Consider the following 11,683-nt stretch of genomic DNA (forward strand, 5'->3'; position numbering starts at 1 on the left):
TAAATAGCTTTGCTTTAAATAACTTTTACTTTCAGTTACTTGAGCTAAGCACTTATCTGTGTCATACAAATTGTACTAGGTGATATGTAAATGCCCTAATAAGTTAATTAATTCACCCCCAAGTTATGTTTTCTCTTTGCAGTCCCATATCGCACTCCAAACATCAACCGCAGTAGGGACCCTAACCAGAACGTCGCCATGACCCTTTCCTGCACCGCTACTGGCGGTTATCCAGAAGGGAAAATCCTTTGGTTTGACAAATATGGAACGGATTGGTCCCCCAGCTCCCAACAGAAAGCTATCGAGACCAGAGATGGACGTTTCAACCTCGTCAGCAAGCTGGACCTGCTTTCAGGCTCTTCATTCTCCACGTACACATGTGCGGTCCACAATATCAGAGGAGAACGGGAAGGAGAGACCCAGTATAACGTTTCGGATCTAGACCCTCAGTCAGGCCGGCATGAAGGTAACCAATGGTTCTCCCGGAGTCCTTCTCTACCTCAAGGCCTGATTCCACCGGACGCGTTACGGCAACGTTACGGCTGCGGCACGTCTTGGCCGCGGTCACCGCAGCAGATAGGTTCCACTTAAATCAATGAGACCATTTCCACCGGGCGCGGCTGCGGAACGTCTCAGCAGCGTCCCAGGAGCGGCTCGCCGTGCCGCAGCGCTATCATTCCGTAGCATTTCTATTTTTGCCGCAAGCCGTTGCAGAACCGCGTCAATTTCAACAGAGCAGATCGAGCTGGGCAGGAAGTGAAAAAGTAAAAGCCATAGAGCATCCGGTCAATTTTCAAAATAAAACACAATACTCAGCTCATGTAGCCTATCACGACGTCATTTATGTATCAAATCATAATTTTTATAAGGGCAATGGCCGGAAGGTCAAAGCGTGGCATTTAATTGCAGTCGTTTTGGGAGTGGAAGTCGAGTACATTAGGTTTAGGAATTATCGCGTGATCTCGCGTGAATACGGCTGGCTCGCAACGCACGTTGCGCTGCCGTAACGCGCCTGGTGGAAATGCAAGCAGGGCAGAGTCGCAGCCGTTCCGTGCCGCAGCCGTAACGTTGCCGTAACGCGTCCGGTGGAATCCCTGGGTCAGTCTCACATATCAGACAGATTTAAGAGTCTGAGAACGTGATTTTTCTTTCATTTTTTGGGGAGATTTTAAACTTTCGTGGTTTTCAATTTTCTTGCTGAAAAAATAGGCTACCTGAAATAAATAGCCTATTTTTATTTATTGGTTTCTAACACCTCTACCGTCTCAGCTACTTTTTACTGTCTACTGTCTATGCGCTGTATGACAGTGGCGGTTCGGTCCTGCACACACCCGGACTCCCGTCACATCAGCTATCGTCATGATCTCTATAGTAACGCTGGTAAACATAACCAAAGTTCGCGGGTTAACAATTCAATAACCAACACAACACAATCAAACGTGGCCAATAGCAAGAAAAAAATAAAATAAATTGTTTCATAGCCTGTTTTCCTCCTTCCTCTTGCTGTTGTTCAGTTCCAGATGCTCTGAGCGTAGTCTCCACGAAAAGACTGTTGCATTTCAAATACAAAATATATAGGCCTGATTAGGCCTCTGCGTGCGATCTGTTTTCGCGGTGGCCGCGGTTCCTGGGCCATTCATTAATTCGTTCCCCCACGGCACTCGCGCGTCTCCCGCGACTCCCACCGTGCCCCAACCCTGTCTCACGGAAATACGTGACACTGCCGCATCACGTCATTTAATCTATTCATTCGTGATCTGGGACATGCAATTTCAATTTCTCCGTGCCAAAAGCACAAATTTCTAGCTCATTCTAAAACTAAGAGATGAAGCAGCTACCTTTTTTTCTGCCGCGGTTTGCCTACAGAGCAGCGCACCTACATTAAATATATCTGTGAATTGTCACAATTTCTCAGAATCAAAGATGAAAGTAGAAACGGGTCATATGGTTAGAAATGTGTGCTTTTTGGCACGAAAGAATTGGCACGATGGGAGACGTGCCCCCCCCCGTGTCACTCTGGAAGATTAATTGGGTTTATCACAGTGATGGAAAGTGCTGTTAGCCAATCAGAGGTGATACATTTGCACGTCATGAATATTCATGAATATGTTTTATATATTTTTCACCAAAACCATCTCAGAGGGCGTTCATTGCTATTAGTGACCACCGCAAAATCAATGAAAAAATATGCATTGACACCTTTAAGCAATATAACATGAGTGTGAGTGGCGTTCTTAGGCCTCATGAGGATCAGGGTAAAGTCAGGGGGGCGTTTGCTCAAAAAGGGTTGAGAACCACTGTTTTATACCTACACTTAACTGCAACCGTGGTTGGATGGGTTTTATTCATGCGATGTAATTCATTTAAAATGGTCGATTTATTTTATTAGTGATGCACAATCAAAAAAAGATGCTGCGCACACTAAACTGATTACATGCCTTTTTTTGCAGGAAAAACACAAAAGTCAGATTTGGCATCCAAAATCGTCATCCCTGTGGTCATCATTGGATCAGTGATCATTGGGCTGCTGATTGTCCGTCTTCTAAAACCACACTGTCAAAGTAAATACTCTTGTTTTCCAGAAGCATATTATAGGCTAGCCCAACAGTTACTAACGGTGTTCTGCACAGCAGTACATATCTCAACTAGGCTTGGGCTTGTAACCTGCGATTTGCCGCTTGACACATACTATTCCATCTCGTTAGTTCTTTTTATGCGCTTGTGTGATTCTTCCTCATGATATTATCTAAACTGCAAGGGACAAGCTATCAAGATTCACTCCAGAGCCAACGTGTCTCCGCATGCTGACTCTTGACTTTTATGACTATAATGAGGCTAAAGTTATCCGTTAATAAAAAAATTACAGATAGCAATATTAACACAAAATAAGTATTATACGTTAACGATGCATGTTTAATTATATTTATTTATTTATTTTTGTTTGTCTTACACACAAATTAAAATGGTTGGTAATTTTCCCATTGTGACAGACTGGTTGCTACAAACTGACAGTGTTATGGTCCTTTGTCTATGAATCCCTGTTAGAAATGACAAAACAAAAAGTAATTTGAGAAATAACATGCTTACAGTATCATATCTTGTTCACAGGTTCCCATCAAGCACTCCCAACAAACAACGAATGTGGTTATGAAGGTGGGTTCATTTGATTTGATTTGATTTATTTCAGTGAAAGAAGGCATGTGACAACTAAGTGCTCTTTGTTTTTAACAAACAACCCAAGACCAAATAAGCTTTTTACTGTGTTAAGAATATTAAATAAATGGGGCAAACTTTCAGCAGTGGAAAAAATAATTCACTAAAGGTCTTTGTCGTACCAGCAGTGAATTTCATCAATGCTGGTATAAACAATCTGAATATCAACTAACTGCCAAGTTAATCATAACAGGATTTCTGTTAATTATAACAGGATTTTTGGTTGAAGATGTATGTGCTCTTTGCAGATGAACTTCAAACCAAAACCATGCCTGAGGGAGAATACAGCAGCTGTGTAACACCCCAACCCTCAAATGTATGTAGTGTATAGTTAAAATCTATACAGCAAAAGGTTATTTTCAAATGCAGGAGAGGAATTATGAATCAAGGGGTATTTGTGCGTTGGGAAATAGAACGGTCGGCTGCCTGTAGGCAGAACGTCAGGACTCTGGTAATTTGTCTGGTTGAGGTCAGTTATGTATTTTTCGAACTCAGGGGTTCAAAACCCCTTATAAGACAACAGGAGAGCTATGATGACAGCAGCCGGTTCGATTCCATTCAGTCTTGATGCTGAGGCATGTCCTTAGAACGCCAGGCTACTGCAGTTCGAATTTTCATGAGTTGAATTTTCTGGTCCGTATTTTGACCACAAATATTTAGCTTTCCATTTTTATATTTTGAAATATCTTGGTTAGCTCTAAAAAAGGACGACGGACCGACCGGAAATAGAGTCCACCATAACTGAGGTCAAAATAATATAAAGATAAATGATAAGGCTCGGCATAAATCACTTCACCAGACTTAAAACCAGGAACTGAACTGAAAACGTGACTTTCCACAACAGAGGCATAAAGGACACTGCATACTTAATGGGTTAAACCAGCGGTTCCCAAACTGGGGGTCGCGACCCCCCGGGGGGTCGCGGAGCACCGTCAGGGGGGTCGCGGAGAGATGGGCCAGTTTGCATATTAAAAAAAATAAATAATAATAATAATAATATATATACCGTATATATATATATATATATATATATATATATATATATATATATATATATATATACGAATAATTATATGAAACATTATATTAAAATACTGGCGTCAGAATAGGCTTTTAATGCACAGCCACTTTGCAGAGAGAAATCCACCTTTGAAAAGAACCCCCTGTAACCCCACCCTTTGATTCTATATTTGTCGGTTTGATTGGGTTAGTATTGTTATATTGTTACTGACCAATTGTTGATGCTTTACTATTAATGGTTTTGGGGTGGGCCAGGGAGGAGGTATTGATTTTTTTTTTATTGATTTTTTTAATATACCGGTATATACATATATTGCTACAAGGTGAAAAATAATATATGTTCTGGGATGGGTTGTGGGGGTACTGTTTATCATTGACTGTCATGAATAATTTTTTTATTGTTTTATAATAAAACTTAAGCCAAAAGGCTATATTTGCATATTTACATGGCTGTCTCTGAAGATTTATATTACATAGTAATAATAACATTATTAAAAAGAACAATAATAATAATGGTGATGATTACTACTGCATAATAATAATAATAATAATGATTTTGAACATTATTATTATGCATAGTAACATTGGGGGGGGGGGGGGGGTGCTGTCGCGCGGGGCAGGGGATCGCGAAAACATTCTCAAGTCCAAAAGGGGGTCCCCTGAAAAAAAGTTTGGGAACCACTGGGTTAAACCAACTGGCACAGGAGGGGAAGAACACAAAAATCAATAATATAACCAATTTATAATGTATCATTAAACACACACATTAAGTGTAAAGACAAAAGGTTGCTTCTTGCGTTCAATTTTTTATAGGATAGGAGGAACACACAAAGGGAAGATATATATATGGAAGATTTATAAATATGAAAGGACATATTTATGAAGGAAAGATGTTCCCCTTTATGCCATACTGTGCCTCGGCTTTCAGGTGAGCGGGCTGCAGAGCAATGGCCGAATGTCATGTTCAGCTTGTTCATAATGCTCTAATCGGGCATTATCAAGTACAAGGCATTATCCCATTGAACCACTGACAAACCTGGGGTCTCATTTATAAAACTGCGTGGGATCGTTTTGCGTGCGCCAAAATATATTCAAATTTATAAAACCCTGCGTACGCACACCGTACGCAATCTTTGCTTTATAAATCACAGAGTGCCTACAAGTGTGCGCAGCTGAATCAGCTTCACGTTCCGCCCTGTACACGCCCCTTTTTAACCATAAATGGTCAATGCAAATGACCTCATGAATGCGATCTGCATATAAAAAAGACTCAAATGCAAGTATTATGTCTTGTCGGAAACAATGGCAGAAGTACTGAGAAAAGCGAAATTTCACGGAGGTTGAAGTGGAGACACAAAACAAGTGGTTTTGTTCGGCGGTCACGGGATTGGGATCGCCAACAACAAAAAGCAGAGTGAGTGGCAACATGTTGCTGCAGCAGTGAACTCTGTCAGTAGCACGGAGCGCACAGTCCCAGAATTAAAACAGAATCCACAGAATACCAATAAATACCTGATACACGCTCTTTGCTACATTTCAATACAGATTTGATCAATAAGTACAGCACGCAAGGCACATGGAATTATAATTTGACTAATCTTAAAGTAAAACTAAGTCAGTCATTATGTTGGTAGGTTGATACATATATATATTTTTTAACGGATTGCTTTTTCTTTCAGTTTGTGTTCAGTTAGTTTTGGTTTACTATAATCACACCGGTTGTGACTACTTTATGGCATGGGCCCAACTCTCTCCACAGCTCTCTGCATGATAATTTAACACTTGTCGTTCGGTGATCAACGATACAGCACAAAAAGATGATTTATTTTTTTACTTTTTTGGGGGATAAAGGAGGTGCGCATTTATTCATTTTTATCAATGTGATCAACTGGTCTCATGTTAAATGCATTATTTGGTGCTAATAAGTTGAATAAAGACTTTCAAAAAACAGATATCACAAATAAATTTGCCACAAATGCTACAGGCCAGTAGTTTGTAATGGTGTGCTTTCTAGGCCATGCCATTTTGGGGGCTTGAAGACATGATCCTATCCTTGCGAGACCATCCTGATGTCACAAGTTCATATTAACGGGCTGGTCGAATGACAATAACATCATCCAGACATACCTACTACGGAAATGTGTACACCTGATTTACTTATTGTTGATGAATGATTTCACGTGATGCACGCTCTTTGCTACATTTCATTACATATTTGATATACAGCACATTCAGACTTTACCTTTTCACATTTGATAACACTTACATTACATGGAATTATAATGAGATACTAATCGCAATGTTTGTCATTATGTTTGAACCTCCATAAAGACTCAAAAGGTGTATGTGAGTTAAATGACAGATTATTCAAATTAATCAACTGCACCTGCGTTTAATAACAGCTGCTTAAACAGAGGAAATGGACCTAAATGCAAATAACGATAAAGGTTAGGGTTAGATGCAATCTAACCCTAAGAGATGTGAGACTTTGTTTGCATTATGTTGGAATAGTAAACTAAATGAACTCCCAAATCAATATCAATAATATAACTGCAAGCGATGATTAAAGGGGTCCAGGCAAAACGAAAAGTCAGGAACACACAAAGGGAAGATATATATATGGAAGATTTATAAATATGAAAGGACATATTTATGAAGGAAAGATGTTCCCCTTTATGCCATACTGTGCCTTTCAGGTGAGCGGGCTGCAGAGCAATGGCCGAATGTCATGTTCAGCTTGTTCATAATGCTCTAATCGGGCATTATCAAGTACAAGGCATTATCCCATTGAACCACTGACAAACCTGGGGTCTCATTTATAAAACTGCGTGGGATCGTTTTGCGTGCGCCAAAATATATTCAAATTTATAAAACCCTGCGTACGCACACCGTACGCAATCTTTGCTTTATAAATCACAGAGTGCCTACAAGTGTGCGCAGCTGAATCAGCTTCACGTTCCGCCCTGTACACGCCCCTTTTTAACCATAAATGGTCAATGCAAATGACCTCATGAATGCGATCTGCATATAAAAAAGACTCAAATGCAAGTATTATGTCTTGTCGGAAACAATGGCAGAAGTACTGAGAAAAGCGAAATTTCACGGAGGTTGAAGTGGAGACACAAAACAAGTGGTTTTGTTCGGCGGTCACGGGATTGGGATCGCCAACAACAAAAAGCAGAGTGAGTGGCAACATGTTGCTGCAGCAGTGAACTCTGTCAGTAGCACGGAGCGCACAGTCCCAGAATTAAAACAGAATCCACAGAATACCAATAAAAAATAAAATAAAATCAATAAATCGTTATGGTCCCTAAAGACCCTCTCCCTCCGAATCCTGCCATTTGCATGGTCCGCCAGAAGTGCCATATGGTGCAGCATTACCACGGCGCTCACCTCTGTATTTATAGGGTTACGGTAATAAGACTGACCGAGAACACCTTGGATAATCAGTTTGTAATCACCCACGTAAAATGTTCTTGAACATAACCCCTTTTTAATGCCTGATTTGTCATGAAAAGCATCAAGAGTAACGGACAACGATTGTGATGAGGAGTTTGGCTTGGTTTTCCGCACTTGGGATTTAATTGACATTTGATTATGCGTTTACAGTGTCACATAAAAGTATTATGTTATTGACACATGTTGGACAGATGCTTTATTCCATGCAGTCGCGCCGTCAGTGGACAGTATGGAGTGACAGGATTAAATCTAGAGATTTTTTTTTATTTATATTCTAAGGCATTGGTTCTCAAAGTGCGGCCCGCGGGCCAATGGCGGCCCGCGGAATCATTCCTGGCGGCCCGCAATGACATACATAATTATGTAAGTTATAAAAAAAATATATATATTTTTTATTATTAAATCAATATTAATTTAAATAAATATAAAGAGAAAATTCGACTCTCTCTAGCTTTCAATTAAATCCTTTTACATTTGTTAGTTTTAATCCGAGTGTACATTATTTTGAAAGGGTGAACCTCAGTTTCGCGATTTAGACCTCACTTGACCTCACTCCCGGAGGTCCACGGTGCAATGTTTTTTTTGACCACTGGGATGCTGACAGCGTTTCCCGGCAATTTCTTTTTTCCTTTGGCGGCCCTCAGTCAAATTTTGGGTTCCTAAATTGGCCCTCAGTTGTCAAAACTTTGAGAACCCCTGTTCTAAGGAGATGTTTCTGGAGTTATAACTGAGAAATAACGCAGTTGACTTAAATTATTCTGATTACATAGATTTAACGCATGATACGGGTTGAAATTAAATTTATGAAGGGCGATGATAAAACATAATTGTTCTTCTCACTCTACAATTCTTCCGTCTGACTTTACTTCACCACCACACCATCTGTGTCGCCAACTCTCCTTTTCCTCCAAACCATGCATACGCATGGGTCAGAGTTTGCTTAGGGCCGTGCACATTCTCCCGTCAAGTTGTTTTTTTATAGATCACAACCTTGGCGTGGAAAGTCACGTACGCCAATTTCAGCCCCGTTTTGTGCGTACGCAACGGTTATAAATGAGACCCCTGAACTGTAGTCTCATTCACATGGTTAAAATGTCTATTGATAGGCACACAACATCAAGAATACTCCAACCACACATTTCTCGAGTGAATTAAAGGCCAAATTCAATTCTTAAAGGACAAATCCGGTGTAAAATGGATGTGGATGTATATGTTTAGTATGATAACGAGTTGGGATGTTCGTTTGGGAGATATTTTAAGACCCTTATTATACTACCAAAGAAGTGTCGACTACTTCTAGCCTTTTAAGTGGTTTAGAATAGCGATTTAGTTTTTACCATAACACATGCCCCCATCGTTCCAAGTTTATAGCATTTTGTTAGAATCGGCTTAAAACAGCCAACCTAAGAATGCGTATGCATGCACCTTTCTGCTCCCAAACGAACATCCCAACTTGTTATCATATATATATGAAACATATCCCAGATCCATTTTAAACCGGATTTGTCCTTTAAAAGCATATAGCCTACCTGAAAAAACGTTGAAATGCTGGGGAAATTAAACAATTGTACTCAAGAATACTAACGGAAGAAATATAAATATGACAGTTAATTATGAAGGAAAAATGGTTATCGAAGAGGTTCCCCTTAATGCCATACTGTGTCTTGGCAGTCAGATACTTGGAAACTTGCCTGATGAATCTCAGGTGCTGTTCAGTGTTTTGTTTCTAAAATGATTGGCAATGACAGAATGTCATGTTCATCTTGTTCATAATGCTTTATCGGGATTCAAACTCTCAACGTAAATATCACCAGTACAAGGCATTATCCCGTTGACCAACTGACATTGCTGAACTGCAAGAAGCCTCATTCAGATGGTGAAAATGTCTATTGATAAGCATAGCATTAGCATAACATTAAGAAAACTCCAATCACGCATTTCACAAGAGAATTAAGGGCTTTCTTAAAAGAGTAAAGAACTGAACATTTGCACTGTTAATGGTATCCACCGAATGGTAGTAAACACAATAACAAAATGCTGATATAGGAAAAATGGGCTAAGATTGTGGACGTTGACGTTTCTATGAAATTGTGGGAAAAAGTAAAAAAAATTCGAGCAGAAGACCAGGGTGAAAAATATGCATCGGGTTTTAGAGATTAATATGATGAAAGATTTTTTTAGTCAATCTGGAAAGGAGAAATAAGGCTAGTTCATAATTTTTTTGCCACCCCTGCCGGTGGCTGTCTAATTGCGGCGCAGTCTGTGACGCACGTCTCCCGCCGCGGGCGGAATAGGCCCTCCGCCGAACCCACGGGTCAGCAGCAGCCCTCGGGTTGTGGTCGGGGACCACTGCCATCGGGGCCCCCACCAGTTTCTGCCATCGGGGGGCGCTGGAGCGCTGTTCGGGGACATCCTCCGTTGCCCTCCGCCATCTGGCCCGTCGACGGCCGAGCCTGTGGCTGGGACGAGGATGGGTGCCACGCTGCCCCGTCCACCCGCAGTCCTCGACCAGCCCCAGCTGCCGACACTGCTGCGGCTCAAGGTCCGGTGGCCTGGGTTTCTGGACCCGGTCCTTGTCCTGCCCGGACTGGAACGCCACTGTCATTGTGCCACGGGAGAGGGCTGGCCCAGCCACGTCCACCCGGGTACCACAGCGACGGCAGCAGTTCTTGGCCGGACCAGACTGGTACTGGCAATCATCCTCCGTGGACGGCTGCAGGCTGGGTTGTTTGGAAAACTCCCGCTCCGCCCGTTCCGTCACGTCGAGAGCCACATCGAGGGTCGGGGGCATGATGAGGCGGACGTGCTGCCTCAGCCGCTACGGGGCAAGTCCCTTAAGGAATGAATGCAGGGCTAGCTAATCCCTAGCTGCAGTAGGGAAGTCGGGGTAGCCACGCCGGGCGTACAGCTGAATGTCCGCTGCGTAGGCCCCCAAGCGTTCCCCCTCCCGGCGGCGGCGGCTGCTTAGCAGCTCCCGGCTGTGGTTCACGGCCGCCCTCTGCCCGAAACGCCTCTCCAACGCCCGGATCAGGGCCCGGAGGTCCCGTTGGTCCTCTGGGGCCAGGTCCAGGGGCGCCTGCACCAACGTCCCCTCCAGCGCCAGGGCAAGGTGGACAACCGCCTCCCCGGCACCCCAGCTATTGTGCCACTCAACAAGCCGGAACTGGGCAAGGTACGGCTCAAGCTGCTTTGCCCCGGAGAACTTCGGCAGCTTCACCGCCGTCCTTGCCACCAGGGGGCGGTTGACAGCTACCATTTCTCCGTCCGTGGGCCGCTGCGCTCCCACAAGGCAGGATGCGTCGGCGTCGGTTGGTGCTTCCATGGGCTCGACCGTCAATCCCATTCCTTTATCCGCGTGTGCAGGCCAATCCCACTTCTGACACCAATGTGGCGAGCAGCACGGGAAAGATGAGACGGGAGCCCAGGTTCAACCAATTATGCAGTACCGTGCTAGCCTGGTTCTACCAGACTCTCGTACTTCACTTCATTTCATTTCATTTGTGAGTCTGGACCTAATCAATTGACAAACGTTAACTCACTTGAAGGCGGGTGTCTGTTGAAGTTTAAAATGATTGGATCTGCCCAGTGCCACTCTGGATCTGCCATAACCAATCGCTAACGTTTGGTTGTGACGTATGTCATGCGCCGGGAATCACGCGCAGGTTGTACACAAACCAAACACCTTGCGCGTCTGCACGAAAATGTCCGTCAACGACAGCTGCAGGTTTTGTTCGTCGAATTTAATTTATCAGGGAAAAATTGCACATTGTAAATCAACTACCGACCTACAACAACAACTCAAACTGGCGTACGACTTTATCGTCATTGTTCTCAGACACGCCCTCTGTTCGCTGATTGCCGGCCGCTGTGGCGGCACCAGAAAACCAAATTACATACAGCAGGTCCAGACCTAGTACTGAAGGGAAATTCAAATTGAGCGGAAGTACTTAGGCGGGCGGAGCCAGGCTAGTAGCGTGCCCCAGAGCTATAG

General features: G+C 43.0%; 1 long non-coding RNA gene across 1 annotated transcript; it reads left to right on the forward strand.

The window, feature by feature from the left end:
• Positions 1-94: 94 nt before the first annotated feature.
• On the forward strand, positions 95-4,271 carry LOC132453894 (uncharacterized). The gene is made up of 4 exons (XR_009524832.1): positions 95-466; positions 2,451-2,561; positions 3,109-3,153; positions 3,462-4,271. It is a non-coding gene; the product is annotated as an uncharacterized LOC132453894 (long non-coding RNA).
• The last annotated feature ends 7,412 nt before the right edge of the window (positions 4,272-11,683 follow it).

This window comes from Gadus macrocephalus, chromosome 3 (assembly GCF_031168955.1).
Source record: "Gadus macrocephalus chromosome 3, ASM3116895v1".
Lineage (NCBI taxonomy): Eukaryota > Metazoa > Chordata > Actinopteri > Gadiformes > Gadidae > Gadus > Gadus macrocephalus.